This window comes from Polistes dominula, unplaced genomic scaffold (assembly GCF_049000335.1).
Source record: "Polistes dominula isolate Pdom_NZ unplaced genomic scaffold, Pdom_raw_medaka contig_12, whole genome shotgun sequence".
NCBI classification, from domain to species: Eukaryota; Metazoa; Arthropoda; class Insecta; order Hymenoptera; family Vespidae; genus Polistes; species Polistes dominula.
Window position 1 is genome coordinate 818,257 of NW_028301116.1, and position 17,182 is coordinate 835,438.

Genomic DNA, 17,182 nt, shown 5'->3' on the forward strand with positions numbered 1-17,182 from the left:
TCCAAACGATTTATCCCTATTGGTAACAAAGTTAAGTTAACGATATATCACGGTTACGTTAAGGTTCGTTTGTATTGTATATTGAACGTTTGCACGAACGATTACAACGATAGAAAGGTTGTAAGTATAAATCCTATAGGTAAATCCTACCCCCAGAGAGTAGGAAAAAGATTGAGAAGACTTTATTGTTTCTTGGAATAAACTAACAAAGACACGATACACACTTTCTCTATTTCTCTCCGGATATCTCTAAGCACTTTGGAGTAACATCGAATGTATTTTCGTGGGCTTCTAACGACGTGTCATGAGATCTACGAGGCTGTTTGTCGGTAAGCACAAAAATAGGCCTCACTCTACACTCACTTCATCACTCAGCCGGCTGGCTGAGCCTCCTTCCCTCTTCTGAACAGGACGGATGCTCGACGACTGCTTGGCTGAAAATGCTGGCACGCAACCGTCGGACGTGCCATTAGCCAGGCGTCGCGATGCTCTCGCCAGATTAACCTTACCAGAGGGTTACATTTGTGCCCACAATTTCATTGTAGCTTTGCATTTTAAAGATTTTATGACTGCTGCCATAGCCGACGTTATGTGTCCTGCACCTAAGAGTAAACTTTGTTGTACATATTTTTTCCAAATTGAACGAATAATATCGTTGCTAAACAAACGCGTTTTTGTTCTCATCTTCAGACGTAGGATGGTGTTATATGTATTTTCTTCGCGTGCGAAAACAGTATATTTCCTTTTCTAAGTACGTTATCTCTCTTCCTACCGTCACTTGGATGAGTCTTATATATACTTCTTTAAGATCCTGATCGATATCTCAACTCATTTACAAGCAACTCGTGTAACTCACTCTCTTATCGATCTCTTGGAACGGATTACGTGTCGGTAAACGGACAAATTTCGAATCACGGTAGCAGCTGTATTACCAAGTGTAATTTAATCAATTCTTAAGTCTCTTCGCGTTCGATAGAAATACGGATTTTAATTTTCTCCTCTTCTCCAGTGAGATCGAGTAAAGAGAAAGAGAAAAAGAAGACTCCTTTGGGTAGTTTCGTTCCGAGTAATTTACATTATCGTCTACTTCATTAGAATTGGATGGTTTACGAGACGTAGCTTGACTCCCTAAACGTTTTTTTTTTTTTAAAAGAAGGGAGGAAAAATAAGCAGGAGCACGATTTTATTACTCTAACAAAAGTCGAATACCATTGACGTGGAATTTGAAGAATAACGAATGAAAGGAGACGGACGGTGGTGGTGGTGGTGCTGGTATTGGTGGTGCTGCTGCTTAAGATCTAACGCTAACTATATCCGCCCTGTCAAGTTGTTCCAACTTAGTAAACTCTCTCTCTAGAACGAGTAATGTCCGAGATTTTATACCGACTTGACTTACGACAGAGGCGGCTGTTTATCACGGTGTCAGGAACGACGGCTACGCCGGTTCGGGACGGTGAAACGAATGAGCTGCACGAGTAACACACTGAGAAATGGCCCGCTCTTAGAAGAACCTTCTCTTGCGACACTGATTTTAAATTAGAATTTATTAGTTGTCGCTACTCGACGTTTCGCCGAACTAGCTGGATTTGCTGCTGCTGCTGCTGCTGCTGCTGCTGCTGCTACTGCTGAAGGAGCATACTCGATGTTACTAACCCACATTTCTCTTCGATCCACCTCAAATTACCTACGACGTTATTCTTGTCCCTTGTAAACCGATAGCTCTTATAATCAAATATTTTCACCGTTCAAATAACTTGATTGGTTTTCGAACGCATAAGAAATGGTTATTTGTTTATAATTTAAAAAAACAACATATTGGATACAATTTTTTTATACATTTTAAAGAATAAGAAATAAAATTAGAATAAGATAAGTCAAATCGATTAGTTTGAAATTGTATATAACAGTATTTTCCTGTTTCCTTTGTGTGTTGAATGTAAAAGAAGAAGGGAGAAACGACTTTGAAATGGCGAGAACGCTCGTCAAATGTTCGCCAACGATTAAGGTTGCGAAAATTTCAATCACGCCTTGCATTAGGAGTATTCAAATCATTCGGATCACTCGTCCCCGTCTTTTAAGGTATGCATCAATCTATCCGCCTCGTTCAAAGCGTGTTGCGATGAAAAGACCGATGCTCACGAGGATAGGTACTCTGGCATGCCGCCAATAATGGTCGGTACGTTTATTCTGGCCAACTGGTTTCCTAACAGTGTGTGTGCATCAGGAATTTATCTCGACTGACGACTATCGTGTCTTTCCGCACTGAGTACCCTAATTTGCTGCGCTTCGTCGACGCTTCGTTTTAATTGAAACGAGAAAAGATACAGCGAAAGAGGGGAAAAGAAATAGAAAAAGAAAAAAAAAAAAACGAAACAAAATAAAAACCCTAAGAGAGAAAAATTCGAAACATCGTGCATCTTCTTCTGCAACGCGAGAAATTCTCATTTTGTATCTAATTTTAGTTGACGCGTATATAGTAAGAGGAGAGAAAAAAGCTTAGATTTATGTATCAATATTTCTTTTTATCGACTATCATTTATTAGACGTTACGATACATGTATACATATATGCATGTAACGTGTGCGATAAAACTAGAGATATATGAGCATTGATTTATCTTCACTTCGTAGGATTATACTATCTAATTAATCGTGTTAAATGAATAGTAATCGATTATTTTCCAGAATGAAAATTCAAATCTGCCATTTATCCAACAACGATTATTTATTTTCGATTTGTTATAATAATCATCATAATATCGTGATAAAAAAAAGACGACGTTGATTTTAATGAATAAATTGAAATAAATTAAATATATATATATATAATAACGTGAGAACACATACTCTAGAAACTGTAATATCGAACTGGTGATAAATTTTGTCGAAAGGATCTTCTCTTTCGAAAAGAAATATAGAAAGTGGCGCGTATCCTTTTTCATAACATCACACGACGACGCCTCATAAACACGACTACTTAAGTCCTCGCTTTACCGGAAATTGTTTTTCTCCCTAGCAAGCCATCCCAGGTACCATTCACCTTTATGAATCGGTGGTAGAACTTTATGAGGGGCGTAAACTTTAGCTCAGACTTTAGCTCGGCGCGTTCTTTTGCAAACATCCGGCTTCGAGTTGACGAAGAAAATTACGATTGGGGGGAGTTTATCTTTCTGTGGAATACACTCTTCTTATATTGGGGAGAGGGGAAGAGAGGGAATGGGGGAATATTCTCAGGAAAAGACGACCACCGTTCTTAAATGTGATGATAAACGTGCACCTGACGACGTGAAATTCTTTTTTATAGAGTTATACAAGACGACGATACTTTGACGATAACAAAATTATATACACCGTTGTTCATATTGAATCGATTTTATTCCATCTGAAAAAGGTAATATCGTCGAATAAACACGTTATCGCTTCTTTCAACAAACGTATAAAATAACGATCGAATACGTCGGCAGGTGATTTTAAAAGGTATGTAATACTATGCAATAAATCGATTTAATGAGAGGCAAACATTTGAAATGCATTTAACATACGTTCAATGTATTTGCAAATAGTTTAATCAGAAATGGAATTGTATAAAATAATAGTTATTCGATAATGTTATATATTAATGGATTAGAAGACAAAGTAAACGTAGTAAAACGTAGGATAAACTCTGTTGTCCGTGTTTTAGGAAAGTATATATGTATATACTGTTACATTTAATGTTGATTCTTGAAATCAACACGATAATGCATCACATTCGTTGGATCAGAAATCAAACGTTGTTGATCTTTACTTTGCTTGCATAAATGTATCTTAAAATAACTATTCCTTTGTGTATTTGCTACGAGTTATTTTAACTGAATAAATTGTTCTTAATGTTTAAATAATAAGTTGACTACGTGTATGTGTCTTTTTTAATCAAGAAATCAATCGAATCTTTAGTTGATCGTTACGAATAACTTGATTATATATTTGCATGTTATATAATTTTATCTCTCTCTTGGAACACTTGTTTATTTCAAAAAAAAAAAAAAACAATAAAAAAAGTTAAAAATAAAAAAGAAAAAACTCTCAGATCAATTAGCGAAACAATCTACATAGTAATAATCACGTACATATATCATTTGTAAAATAGTAATCGATCATTCGAATGATAATACTTCCTTATGAATAATTATGAGATAAAAAGTTTATCTCAAGATCGAAAAATAAAAATTGAAAAAAAATAGAGGGGTGGGATGGGAAGAGAAAAATGGAAGATAGGATTTATTTCATAAAATCTATTTGCGTAATCGATTTTTAAATATGGGATCGAAGTATATAAACGAGGTATAAATAACGATTAATGTAAGTAGTTAATAACGAAACGTCGTTAATAAATCATTACTGTCGTTCTTACTCGTGCGTTATCCACGAGTATAGTTATATCATATCCAGTTATCTTTTACAGGGCTTGTCTCGAATACACACAGAACGTTTCGTCGATGTTTATCGAATCAACGACGTGTTAACTTATTATAATAAACGTGTCGGTAACCTCTGCTGAGTTTTATAACCGAAGAAGAAACAAAGCGTTTTAAAGAACACCTTTACGTTTCACGTTCATAACGAATAGGTGAATTGTTTCTTTAAGTATTTTATTTTTTTATTTTTGAAGTGTTTTTTTTTCTTTTTTTTTTTTTTTGCAAGACGTTCGTTCCATTTGGTATTATTATTATTTAACGAGATTGAATCGATCATCCTAATTGGACGAATTCCGTCAAGATTTGAATACGCTCATAATGATTTTTTAATGGGTTTGTCTTTTATCTAGATTTCATTCCTTTTCTTTTCTTCGTTATCGTTGAATGTTAAAACGTGAAGAGTTAGTTTTCTTAATATATTCGTTACGATTAATCTTATTTGACGTTAGTAAGTAAATTGTTTTGTCACTTTGAATCTTATTATCAGGCTAATGACAATCCACTTTAAGGTTTGACGTTTTGCAAAAAAATATACAAAAAATAGTGTGGTAGAAAAAATAAATAGAAGTATCTATAGATTATCTCAAAAGTTGTTTTACCAAATTAAAAACATTTTTTTTGTCAACTACTCATTATAAAATCTTATAATTTACACGACTTCGCGAATAAAATTAAGGGTACTTACGTATTAACGCTACCGCAGCAAAATTCCGCTAATGCGCCAATCTACACCTTAAATTGTTGCGACAAATCATAGAATAAAAAACTTTATTTAAAATCGAAACACTTTCAAAATTCAAAACATTTTATTTATAAAAAGTAGTCACACAATCGGATTTCGGTGGAAAATGGACCGATATATAATTTAATATAGATTCAAAACAGTCTCTATTTTCTTTCACCTGATGCTGTCGCCATAACCCTGACGAAACCCTGACGCAACCCTTACGGTTACTGTGTGTAAACAACAAGATTGTTGTGTGCGAACAACAAGATTGCTCTTTATTGGCGCATTAGCGGAATTTTTGCTGCGGTGGCGTTAATACGTAAGTACCAAATTAAGTAAACGTTTTCGTAAGATTTTCAAATTACAATAATGCATTTCTTCAACAACAACAAAACAAAATAAAGATAAAGAGGTAAGACAAAAAAAAATCAATAGAAAGGACATTTCGATTCGCATTAATAAGACGTTTCTTCTTAGGCTCGTCAAACGTTTTACTATCCATCAAACTTTTTCTTTTACTAGCTGGGTAATCGCCCGCATGGTCATCGTTCGATGGAAAATGCGAACGTATCCATAAGAGAAAACTTGACTGTTAGATGCTTGATAGCAAGAAGATTCCTGTTAAAATGATTTCAATAGAAAGAAAAGAGAAATTAAATGGAAGAACAAATAAAACAGAGACAAAATGTAAAAGGTGTTTGAATGAACAGTATAAAGAAACAGAAATAGGGGGGGGGGGTGCATCAATCCAATGCAAATTTAAATAAACGACTTGGTAACATCGTTTCTTAATGCACTTCGATTGCAAGCAATTAATTATTATATTTTTTTCTCTTTTTACCTTTTTTTCTGAAGTAAATGAAATGAAATGAAATGAAATGAAGCATTGGAAGTCTCAAGTAAGAATAACCAAGCTCTCATTTGCATCTTCCTACACCATAATTCATATTATATATTTAAATATTCATCTTTGTGGTATTCTCGTATACTGGGACTTACTTGATTTAATAATATCTATGTACCTTACCACTTAATTATTGTCTTACGGCTTTATGCTCTCGGTAATAACGATAGCTCTGCTTTTTTCTTTTTTTCTCTATCTCCGATCGCTTTGCGAAAGAAAGAAACGGGAAATAAAAAAAATAATGAGAGAGAGAGAGAGAGAGAGAGAGAGAGAGAAAGACAACAGACAACGTAAATTACGATTATTTTAATAGAACGAATATTCCCTTAATTACAGAGTACGCTCGTTAACTTGATACAGGCGTGATCTATCGCCCGTTATATCTTCCCTTAGGCCAACATAAAATGGACAAGAATATAGTTTGCATTTATCTTCGTTTTACGCGCTACGTAAAACTGAATCATACGTTTCGTTGTTGATCCCTATTTAAACGTACGTTTCAATGTAAATATGTAGAAGTTAATGATTGTTCTTTCGTAAGGGTTAAGAAAGTACGTCGATAAAAATCAATCTTTTTGAAGTATTTGTTTAATTAATATAAGAGTAGTATATATATATATATATATGTGTGTGTGTGTGATGTTATTTTTCTATTATAAAAATTACGTATGTCAAAAAAGAATTGATTGTTAAATACGAATCAATCAATCGACCTATTGACGTCAAATCGTTGTGTGGTCTTTTCCCCCTTCCCCCATCCTTCCACTCTTTCTATTTAATATCGTAATCTCGAGTTCCATTTAATAACGGAAAAGGGAGGTACTAAATTTCGATCGTGAAACGTTTCACCGACACGATATACCACCACCACCATCATCATCACCACAAGTTGTATTATAATTTTAATTAAATTCTCCTTTGAGAACGTGTGGATCGGGTTAAGTCGTGAAACGAAACGAGTTCCATGATTAGGCGATATGCGCCGATATATGTATGCTTTTACGGTGCGTTTCAATGGTTGCCCGCGCGTACGTCCAACTTGTGTATCGCGACAATCGGAGAGATTGTATTAGAAGGCTGTCGATTGGTCAACGCCGCAGGTGAGTATTTATGTAGAATCAGAAGTACCAGGTATCACGATCATTAATAAATAACAGCATTATGCAAATGGGTAATTTGTCTCCTGGGGAGATGTTCAAGGGAAAGAGTAAGATGATGAGAAGAAGTGAAGAACCGATAGATTTATAGCATATGTGTATGTGTGTGATAAAATAAGAAAGAAAGAAGAAGATAGAGTTAGAGTGTATGTAAAAGAGAGAAGAAGAAGAAGAAGATGAAGAAGAAGAATGAAAGGAGACTGGGAGGTCATTTTAAATATAAAATGAAAGTACAAACGTAATGCACGGTCATTTATTTCGTTGGACTGTCAGGCTGCGGTAAAGCAGTGGCGCGCATTTATAATGAGAAGATTAATGATGCGTTACGATGTGTCGGTATGGGGTACAACAAGCGTATATGAGTACAATGATGACCGGCCATTAATTTATTGCTGTACATGACAGGATGGCACCGGTGCTTTCGCGTCAACGTGTTCTTCCCCTTCCCTCCCCCTACTGCACGGTACGTTCGACCGCCGCTCGTTTGCTCGTTCAACTATCGTCTTTTTCTTTTTGTGAATATTGTTGTGTTGCTTCAAGTTGTATCTACTCGTTTCTACAAGCTTTATCGCGCAAGTAAATGGAGGTATAAAGTCTCCCGCTGCACGCTTTATGTTCTTATCATCGGGTACCAGAAGCCAAGGATGTTTCTTAACAAATCTCTTTCTTCGAACAACTTTCATTTCAACTCAAGATTTTTGTCGTCGAAATATCTTTCTTTTTTTTTTTTTAAACCGATCTACGTGTATCGCTACCGATGACTTTATGTTTGTCGCGTGTAAAAATAATAAAATTATATTATATTTAGATAACAAAATTAATTCATTGGTTGTTAAGTTTCGTTTAAAGTTTAATAGATAAAGAAATGTATTTATTGTCTAAAAGTTTATCACATTTATATTTTTAATAAATATTTTTCCTTTTTTTAAGAATAAGATTTTATTAGATACATTTGACAGTTAAAAAAATAGCTGGAGATAAAAGAGAAAACCTGTCGAAGTGACATTTTGTTTATTTCGTTAGGTACGCGCTCTTGGTCTCTTCAACGGAATTGATCGAAACAACGCAGACTCGTATTTACCGTTGTTTGCTACGATACGAAAGTATAAGTGACAGGAATCGATGGTCTGTCAATACTATTCGACGTATGACCTGACCAGATATGTCGACCATTGTACACATACAAGGTTTTAGCATACTTCCATTCCTCTCAAATGGTCTTATTGATGTCATCTTTGATTTGTTATACATGCAATTTTACTTATGCAACAAAGTTTCCATGAAGAAATTAATATTGAAATTATTAACAACATTTATGTTTCCCGATACAGTGATCAATTAATAAAAATTAAACAAATTAATCATTGAAAAAAAAGAAAAGTACATTACAAAGATGCAGGTGACTCGTTAGAGATGCAGGTGCAAAGGATCACAGAAAACTTTGATAAAAGGTAAGAAAAATGTGCTACCATAATTGTGTCTGCTTTTATATGAATTAAAAGGACGTAATAGTTGCGGTTAAGAGTCATATAATTCAACATCACTGATAGAGATAAGAGTTCATTACAATATTGAGAACATTAATGAATACGAGCAATTAAACTCTTCTGATGGATCGAACGTAATATTTTCAACATGAAACGGCTCGAGATCTTGTCTCGTTTAAATATTCAAAAGAAAGGAAAAAGAGAAAATAATCAGATACATGAAATTAACGATCCTAATTAACATCGTAAAGTGAGAAAATATAATTCATATCTTATATAATAAATATTTTCATTAATTCTGCAAGAGAAACTCGTGTCAAATGAAAGACCAAGCCCGCCATCGATCTTGAAGCTTTCAATTCGAGCCACTCGATGGCGCAATGTTGGACAAAGATGGAAGGCGGGATTTTCAAATCCAATTCTTTCAAATTAATTTGTAGTGAGAGAAAAAGAAAAGAAAAGAAACTTAACGAACTATAAATCATCGTACTTAACGAGAAAAAGAAATTTCGAAATAATAGGTGATAAGAAAATCAAAGAAAATTTTCTAGAGGAAAAATAAATAAGATGCAACAGCAGGTTCTCTCGGTAACGGAAGCATTGTCGAAAGAAAAGGAGAACGTCGTCGTCGTCATCGTCGTCGTCGTTGTCGTTGTCGTTGACAGCGATCTCAAGACGCGATTCGAGGTGGAGAGTGGAGGAAAGAGGAAAGGAAGGAAGGAAGATGACTGCTCGGTTGAGTAATGGATCAATTTATTTGCTGGCTGTAGGTAGTATCTACCGGGGAAAGAGGTAGTAGATACGTATATAGGAGGTAGTATAACAGGGTAGAGAAATGGCTCGGTGGATCCCCCCGGGTGTCGGGTAGAAAGATGTGCTGCGGGATGCGGGCCGCCAGGAGACGATTTCGCTATCCCCCTTTCTTCTGTCTTGTCGTCCTTTCCTTACTCTCTCTCTCTCTCTCTCTCTCTCTCTCTCTCTCTCTCTGGCAGCAGCAGTAGAAGCAGCAGCAACACCTCTCCTCTCCTTTTCTCTTTTCCTCCTTCCGCTTGCAGCAGCAGCAGCAGCCTCTTTCGCGGAGAAGATCGTATTTATTTCCACGGTGGTGAGAATGGATAGCGTCTTGGTGATCTATGTCCCTGCGCAGACACATCTCATTTACTCTGCCGAGCATAATTCCTTAACACTTTTTCGGGAAAAGTGCTCGTATATCTTGGTTACGCCGCCAAGTAACCCCCGTACTGCTTTTTCACTCCCCTCTGTCGCCTTCGTATGACCAATTTCCCGTGATATTCTTTCGTTTCTCCTCCCTTCTCTCTCTACTAACTCTTCTTCTTCTTTTTCTTCGTTTACTTCTTGCTTTTCAACTTTTGTTTTTCCAGTTCAATCTTTCTCTTCTTTTACTCATTTCATCTCTTCTTTCTTACTTCTTTTATCCCTTTTTTTTCCTTTCCCGTTTCATTCTTCATTAAACTTTTCTGTTTGAGACAGGTGTGATACTTAAACGTCGTCGTTCGAAATGACCGTTCCGAAATATGTTCTATATCTCATTTTAACCACTTTTATTTTTCTCTTTCTCTTGAAGATACCTTTTGTTCGATTGGAAAACGAGGTCAAAAATGGAACAACGCGATTGTTGTAATCGTAAAAAAGGAGGTTTCTTTTTTCAATTATTCTATCTTTGTCCCTTTTTTTTTATATTATATTTTTTTCCTTGAATAGTCGATCAGATGCTTGATGACCATCGTAACGTCCGTTTTTATCGTATGAAACATCAGGATGTCGAAAGTTCGAATCATATGGCAGAAAGTAAGAAGTAGATCGTAACGGTAGTAGTGGTGGTGGTGATAGTGGTGGTTGTATCGCCACGTCGTATTTCCATTCTCGTAAGTTATATTTTCGTTACTCCATAATTTGATCGATTTACACGAGGAGCCGACGTTTCGCAAATTACCCATCCTCCGAATTGTGGCCGTAGGGAGAGACCTTACGAGAAAGGAAACGCTCAATTTTCATACCGAATTTGCTTGGCGAACTTTCGAGGACAACGGTTGCACAAGTACACGTGGCACTTTTTTAACGATCATCGTAATAATAATAATAATAATAATAAAAAATGATTGATCCATAGTTAAGTTTAACGACGATGATTTTGACGGTCAATGTGCTTTTAGTCAATGCGTTAATATTAATACGTCTGTGTTACGTTTATTCGTGAGATTTAGGTAAAAGAGTGTATTTCGAGGAGGAGGGTGGGGAAGGGGATGAAAAGTATAGACGCCATGCTTTTTCCTCTCGGTGAATCGTGAAAATCACGCTCTCGGTTGCAGTCAGCAACCCGGGAATACGTCGCACGTCGACCCTTTGCTCTCGCTCAGACGGCGTGGCATAAATCACGCGAATTTACGAGCTGCGTTAAAAAGAGCAAACCGATATTTATAGTGGTCTACTCGCGCAGTTACATATAACAAATTGAACTTTTATATAAATGTGTGCACGTGTATATGAAAGTGTCTGAAAGAGAGAGAGAATGAGATAGAATACATAGGTGGATATCTGTGTGTGTGCGCCAACCGCACACAGATTTTAATTATCGATATCGATTTATTGCCAATACATATTAATGTCGCCGACATAGCTGTACTACGACCAACTCACGTACCGGTGTTTATTCATATTGATGGAACTAGATTGAAACATAAACCGGATATGCAAACAACTATCGGTTTAATCGTTCGACACCGGCCGCCGAGAAACGTTTACCGCTTTACGCTCACGTAGGAAAACACATTGAAAATAGGATTTAATTTCGAGGGATTTTCATTTACTGTTTAAAACCACACTAGATGCAAAGTAAAACAAAAATAAATCGAAGAGTAATTGAATAGATACCTAAAAAAATGACTTTTATATCTCCAATGCTATCTATGGTATTTTTCTTTTATAATTGATTTAAAAAATAATTAAAAGTCCCACAGATTAACATTTGCTTTACAACTATATTATTTAGGATATTCTTAATAATTGATAATTTGATCGATAGAGAAAGTAACATTCAACTAATTTTGTTATCTCGGGATTAATGTCTACTTAATTTGTATTGAGTTTCTATGTTTTATTTAAAGACTAATATGTACTTCCATTGAATCAACGTTAAAATAATTCACTGCATATATATATATATATATATACTGTCAATAACCGATATTTCCCGAAGTCGGACGTAATCGATCGACAATCTAGCTGTCAAAGTGTTTAATCGCGTACAGTCACGCTATTATGCTTCGGTGGCGATTATTCACGCCCATTAAATAGTCTGGTCATTCTTTTATGCAAATTTACGTTTTATTACAGCACGGTAAATGAGGTACAAAAGTAGTTGAACAGAAATGTTATATATTTTTTTTTATTCCTTATGCGAGACGTAATTATCGTAGCTCGTAATTAGATCGCCATTTTGTTTATTTTTCATTTTTATTTCTTTTTGTAAAAGTGATAAGATCTATCGACATATATATATATAAAGTGTTTAGGCTTCGGGAAAAACCGGTCGTTTGACACGCGACTAACATTTCGTCGGCTTTCACTTTGTGAGAACTGATAGGAGGAAGGACAGAAAAAAAAAAGGTGATATAGATAGGTGGATGGATGATGGGTAGATAGAGAATGAGAAGAACGAAAAGAAATAGCGAGAGAGAGAGAGAGAGAGAGAGAGAGAGAAAGAAATAAAACTGGGTAGTGTTATCCGTCTCGATAAATTTCCCGACAGGATCGTCATAGAAGCCTGACACGAATTTTTTGCGATGCATCGTTATGGCGGTAGCACCAGCACCAGCGCCAGCACTAGCAGCAGTAGTAGCAGTAATAGCACCAGTAGTAGTAGTAGTAGTAGTAGCAGAAATAATAGTAGTAGTAGTAGTAGATATCGCAACGAAACGCCAACGGCACCCAGTAGGAAAAATATTTTAGCAGTCAGATGAGCGCACGTATTCTCTCTCTCTCTCTCTCTTTCTCTCTTTCGAACGAGTTAGGGCATCGGTCACGAAAAATGGAGATTAGAGAGGAAAAAGAAAGGAAATAGAGTATGATTGCAAGGTCTCAGAGGTAGAAACCAAAGAGAGAGAAACAGAGAATCAGTGATATAGAGAGAAAAAAAGATAGAGAAAGAATGAAAGAGAGAGAGAGAGAGAGAGAGAAAGAGAGAAAAGGTAGGACTGAAAAATTCCAGGAGATGGTACGGGTGAATGAGTGGGTTGAGTGAGTGAATGACAGGCGGACAGCAACCAGACAGGAGACTGACAGCGCGGCGGCGGGCTGACAGCTTGCCACTCTGCCATACGTTCGTAACATCAAGTATTACGGGCTACCGTACGTGTTGATCCTCATCCCATTCACCGACAAAAAGCGCCCTAACTCCTGCTTTTGCCCTCATCTTTTGCCATGATTTTCGTTCCTCTCTCTCTCTCTCTCTCTCTCTCTCTCTCCTTTTCTCTCTCTTTTTCCCTCTCTTTCTCTCTTTCGTCAATCGGGTTATTTTCACGATGATAATATCCACGGAATAATTTCATAAGATTTTCTAAATTGGTTTTAATCGTTTTTTGTTTTGTTTTTTCTTTTTTTAGGAGAATCCTGACAAAATCTTCCAAACTTTCTGCATATTTTTAAAGTCAATAAGATTTAAACACTTTATGCTTGAAAGATGTTGAAAATATGTTAATATACGCTAGTATGTTTATTAGTCAACAATTTATATTTATTATGAGGAATGGATAAATTTCAAGTGGTTATATCTCTTGTTCATAGAAAAAATATTGAAACGTTGAACGGTTAGAAAGATTTATGAAATAAATCAAACGTTCAAGGGTAGCGAGAAATGAACTATGTGTGCTCAAAGTATACATCGAAAATGAGTGATATTTTATACACACGCAACATGTTAGGACCTTGTCTAGAAATGTTGTTGATGGACGTTGAATGGTCAACATGTATACTTTGAACGTATGTGTACGTGTATGTATGTACTTGGTTTTATATTAAAGGTGGCAACTTTTTGGCATTAACAAGTACTACGATGGAAATGCAACTATCCTTAATGCAACTACTACCGTTGCCACAATATTGGTGCATTATAGGAACGTTGTCGTCGTTAGAACGGTAAAACGGAAGCTAATGTACTACTGGAGCATTGTCTACGTGCGGTTTGCTCATTGAATATCTGCTACGGTGGTTTGCCAACGTGTAACGTTTGAGTTAGAGTATGTTCTCGTGCCATGTTAATTATGTTAAACACGAAAATCGATTAATCGACAGGTAATTCCGCAAGGGTTCTTGGAAAAATAAGTTTGACGTGATGTTTCATCACTTTGGATATCTTTCTTTAAAAGTTCATTTTGTATTCAACCACAGTTATATTGTATATTGTAAGTTATTTTTTAACAATTTTTAAAGTCAGGATGATTAACTTGACATTTTGTTGCAACAGTAATAAAATATATTTTTAGCTTTGTAATTTTTTAACGATGCTATTATTTCTCATTCTATCATTGGAAATATTTCTTAACAATTTTTTAAAACCAAAAATGATATTTAATTTTGAAATATGATAACATTGTTCTCTTTAATCTACATTTGTCGGGTGATTATATTAATTCAAAAGGAAATTACAATATTGAAGAGTTAACGACAATTTGTTGATCGACGTCTATCAAAATATCATCGTAACGCGATATCTTGTGCAAACACAATTAAGGAAAAAAGGCTTGTGAGCTAGTTAACCTTCCTTATCAGACTATCGCATTTAATGAATAGTTATTATCGCATGGTAAGAGTGACAGTTCTGAGAAATAACGATTATTGGTAAGAACAAACCCATGCACCGTATACTTATACAACAAATTAAGTATAATTTCAACCAACGTAACAGCGGTTTACCTCGTAATTGTGTAATTATAACATCAATGTTAGGAACCTGGAAGCGTTTTATGACTCTTGCAAAAATTCTATTGAAATTATTATTTATCGTGTACAATGTTTCAAAGAATAGTATTGCAGTATTTTTTTGATAGTCTTAAGTAAACGTGCATATAAAATAAGTTTTTACTTTAACTGATGTAGAGACTGATGTTACTATACTAATCATCGATTTTTCGAATATTTAAACAAAACAAAAAAAGATTTATTTTAAAAATTATACTCTTACAATTTACCAAATGTACAGCAACGCATAAGAATTCAAATACGTCCGTGAAAGTACTGCAATATTTGTCAGTTGTCGTATCAATACTTGTATTACCTGTTAGAAAAATTTCCTACCATTTGATCGTTGTCGTTCGAAAGAAAAAAAAAAGGAAGAAGAAAAAGTAAGGAAGAAACGTAAGAGCGAGAAGATAAAATAAAAAGTGACAAGCCGAACAAGTTACAAAATATTTTACAGCCTTTCTATATCTCGATTATTCTTTTTTGTTTTGTTTTATAATATATACATTTTTCATTTTTATTGTCTATACGTCTTCCTTTCAAACTCAATCAATATTATTTCATTTAATTCGTCTCTTTTTCATCCTTCTTCACTTTATATCATCTCATATCCTTTTTCATTCTTCACAGAACTCTTTCGTACGTTCGTTCGTTCGTTCGTTGTCTTTATCTGTCTCTCCCTTTTTTTTTGTCGATTTCTTCTTTCTTTTCCTCTCATTCTATACTTCCTCACTCCCCGCCGGGCAGGTGAGCAGTGAAACCGAAGCGCGGGTTACCATTATGTCTACAGCCTTGAATTAAAATGCCATATAATGACACAGCTAGGCAGCCTGTATAATTTATGTCCATAAAAATAAAATCATAATTACAGAGGCGCGGACTGCGAAAAGGCGGTAATCATACGGCTGCCCGCTGTGCTCGTTGCGTGTTCCACACGTAGGTATATCGTGGTGGCGGCTTGGGTCGGTCCGAACGAAGGAAGGAAGGGCTGGAACAAGAAGAAGAAGAAGTAGAAGGGCTGCAAGAGGGGGCCCGGCCTGTCGACGGCCTCGTTTCATGTTGTGTCGTAGCTTCTCTCTCTTTCTTTTATTACATGGCAAAGAAGAACGGAAGAAGAGTCGAGAACTGACTGGACTTGCCTCAGCCTGGCTACGGGATCCGAGCATCGACAAATCCAAAGAAAAAAAAATGAGAAAGAGACTTTTTCAGAATTCACACGTCTCTTTTCGTTCTCGTCGATTTCGTTCTGCTGCTGCTCGAAGCTCAACCATAACGCGGTGTTAATTTCGTTAATAACGAGTAGCATGATCGTACCTTGGTAATTTCAATAATTTATATACCACCAGTTATGGTTTATAGGATTTTTCTTCGAAATTCATCTCGTTCGATGTAATATACCTTTGTGTTTTTTTAATCTTTTTTTTTTTGCAACGTAGATATTAAGAGATAATAATTATTTCACTTTGATTATTATTTTCTCGCGATTCGTATCTCTTTTCACAGGAAATATACCATGTTCGGTACTATTAAACGAGCAATAACGAGCATTCCTCGAATAGGATATGCGTCTCTAACGGCCATTACGACGAGAATATACTCGACCTACCATTATTTACTTCCTCTTCCTCATTCTCAGAATACAAGGCAAAAGCAAAAAAGGATCAAAACTACATTCGTTTGTTGTGTCATTATTTCTCTCTCTTGGACGTAGATTTTCCACGGGACATACGAAAGTTTATGGGATTCTTACTGAAATGTAAGTTCCCTGCATACACAGCTTTTGACGGATTAATTTAACCATAGTATGGATTAGATATTTATGGATTAGGTCGACCCTTTTTCCTTAGTATTCCCTCCTTTCGTCACTATTTGAAATCACAAAGGCGGCTTAAATAGAACACTCGAATATTTGATATTTTTCTTCTTTGTACCATTGCCAAAAAATCCCAAATTCATTGGAAAGTTTCCGCCCAACTCACCTACATCGACATGCGATCGCATTTTCGGAATATACTTTTCATCTTTCGTATAAATTCGAAATCGTTGAGATTATTCATTTTATAAACGGTAACGTGGTCCCATAAAAGGAAAAGAAGCAAGAAAAAAAATTGTTTCGGTTTAAAGCGCATTTGCCCCGGTGGTTTGGAGAATCCGTAAGTCGCGACGGGTTCAAAAAACCCGTCAGTCCAAATTTGCTCGACTAGAAAAACCATCGAACGGCTTTCGGATAAACCAAAAGCGTTCTCTTCTTCTTTTCATAGCCTACCTGAACTTTATCCGGATTTTCGACCCTGTTCAAACTTATCTCTCTAGTCGCCGCTGTCAGCACACCAAACTCTCTCTCTCTCTCTCTCTCTCTCTCTCTCTCTCATTTCCTTTTTTTATCCGTCATTAATCTTATGGTTCATCACCTTCAAAACAGATAGAAAGAGAAGAGATGATCCATAATCTATCAATTGCAAATACCATCCGAAA

General features: G+C 35.8%; 1 protein-coding gene and 1 long non-coding RNA gene across 4 annotated transcripts in view; one reads left to right on the forward strand and one right to left on the reverse strand.

Moving 5' to 3' along the window:
* LOC107071281 (uncharacterized) overlaps nucleotides 1–3,876 on the reverse strand; it is a 119,471-nt gene extending 115,595 nt beyond the window's left edge. The window contains exons 1-2 of one of the 2 annotated variants that reach the window (XR_016178069.1): nucleotides 1,397–3,876; nucleotides 364–602 (exon numbers count right to left, since the gene is read on the reverse strand). This is a non-coding gene — a long non-coding RNA (uncharacterized LOC107071281). Of the gene's footprint in view, nucleotides 1–363 lie in introns of both variants that reach the window. The other variant, XR_016178068.1, reaches the window with a different exon arrangement.
* Nucleotides 1–17,182, forward strand: part of LOC107070160 (neurotrimin) — a 236,039-nt gene that overhangs the window by 19,881 nt on the left and 198,976 nt on the right. The window lies entirely within an intron of this gene.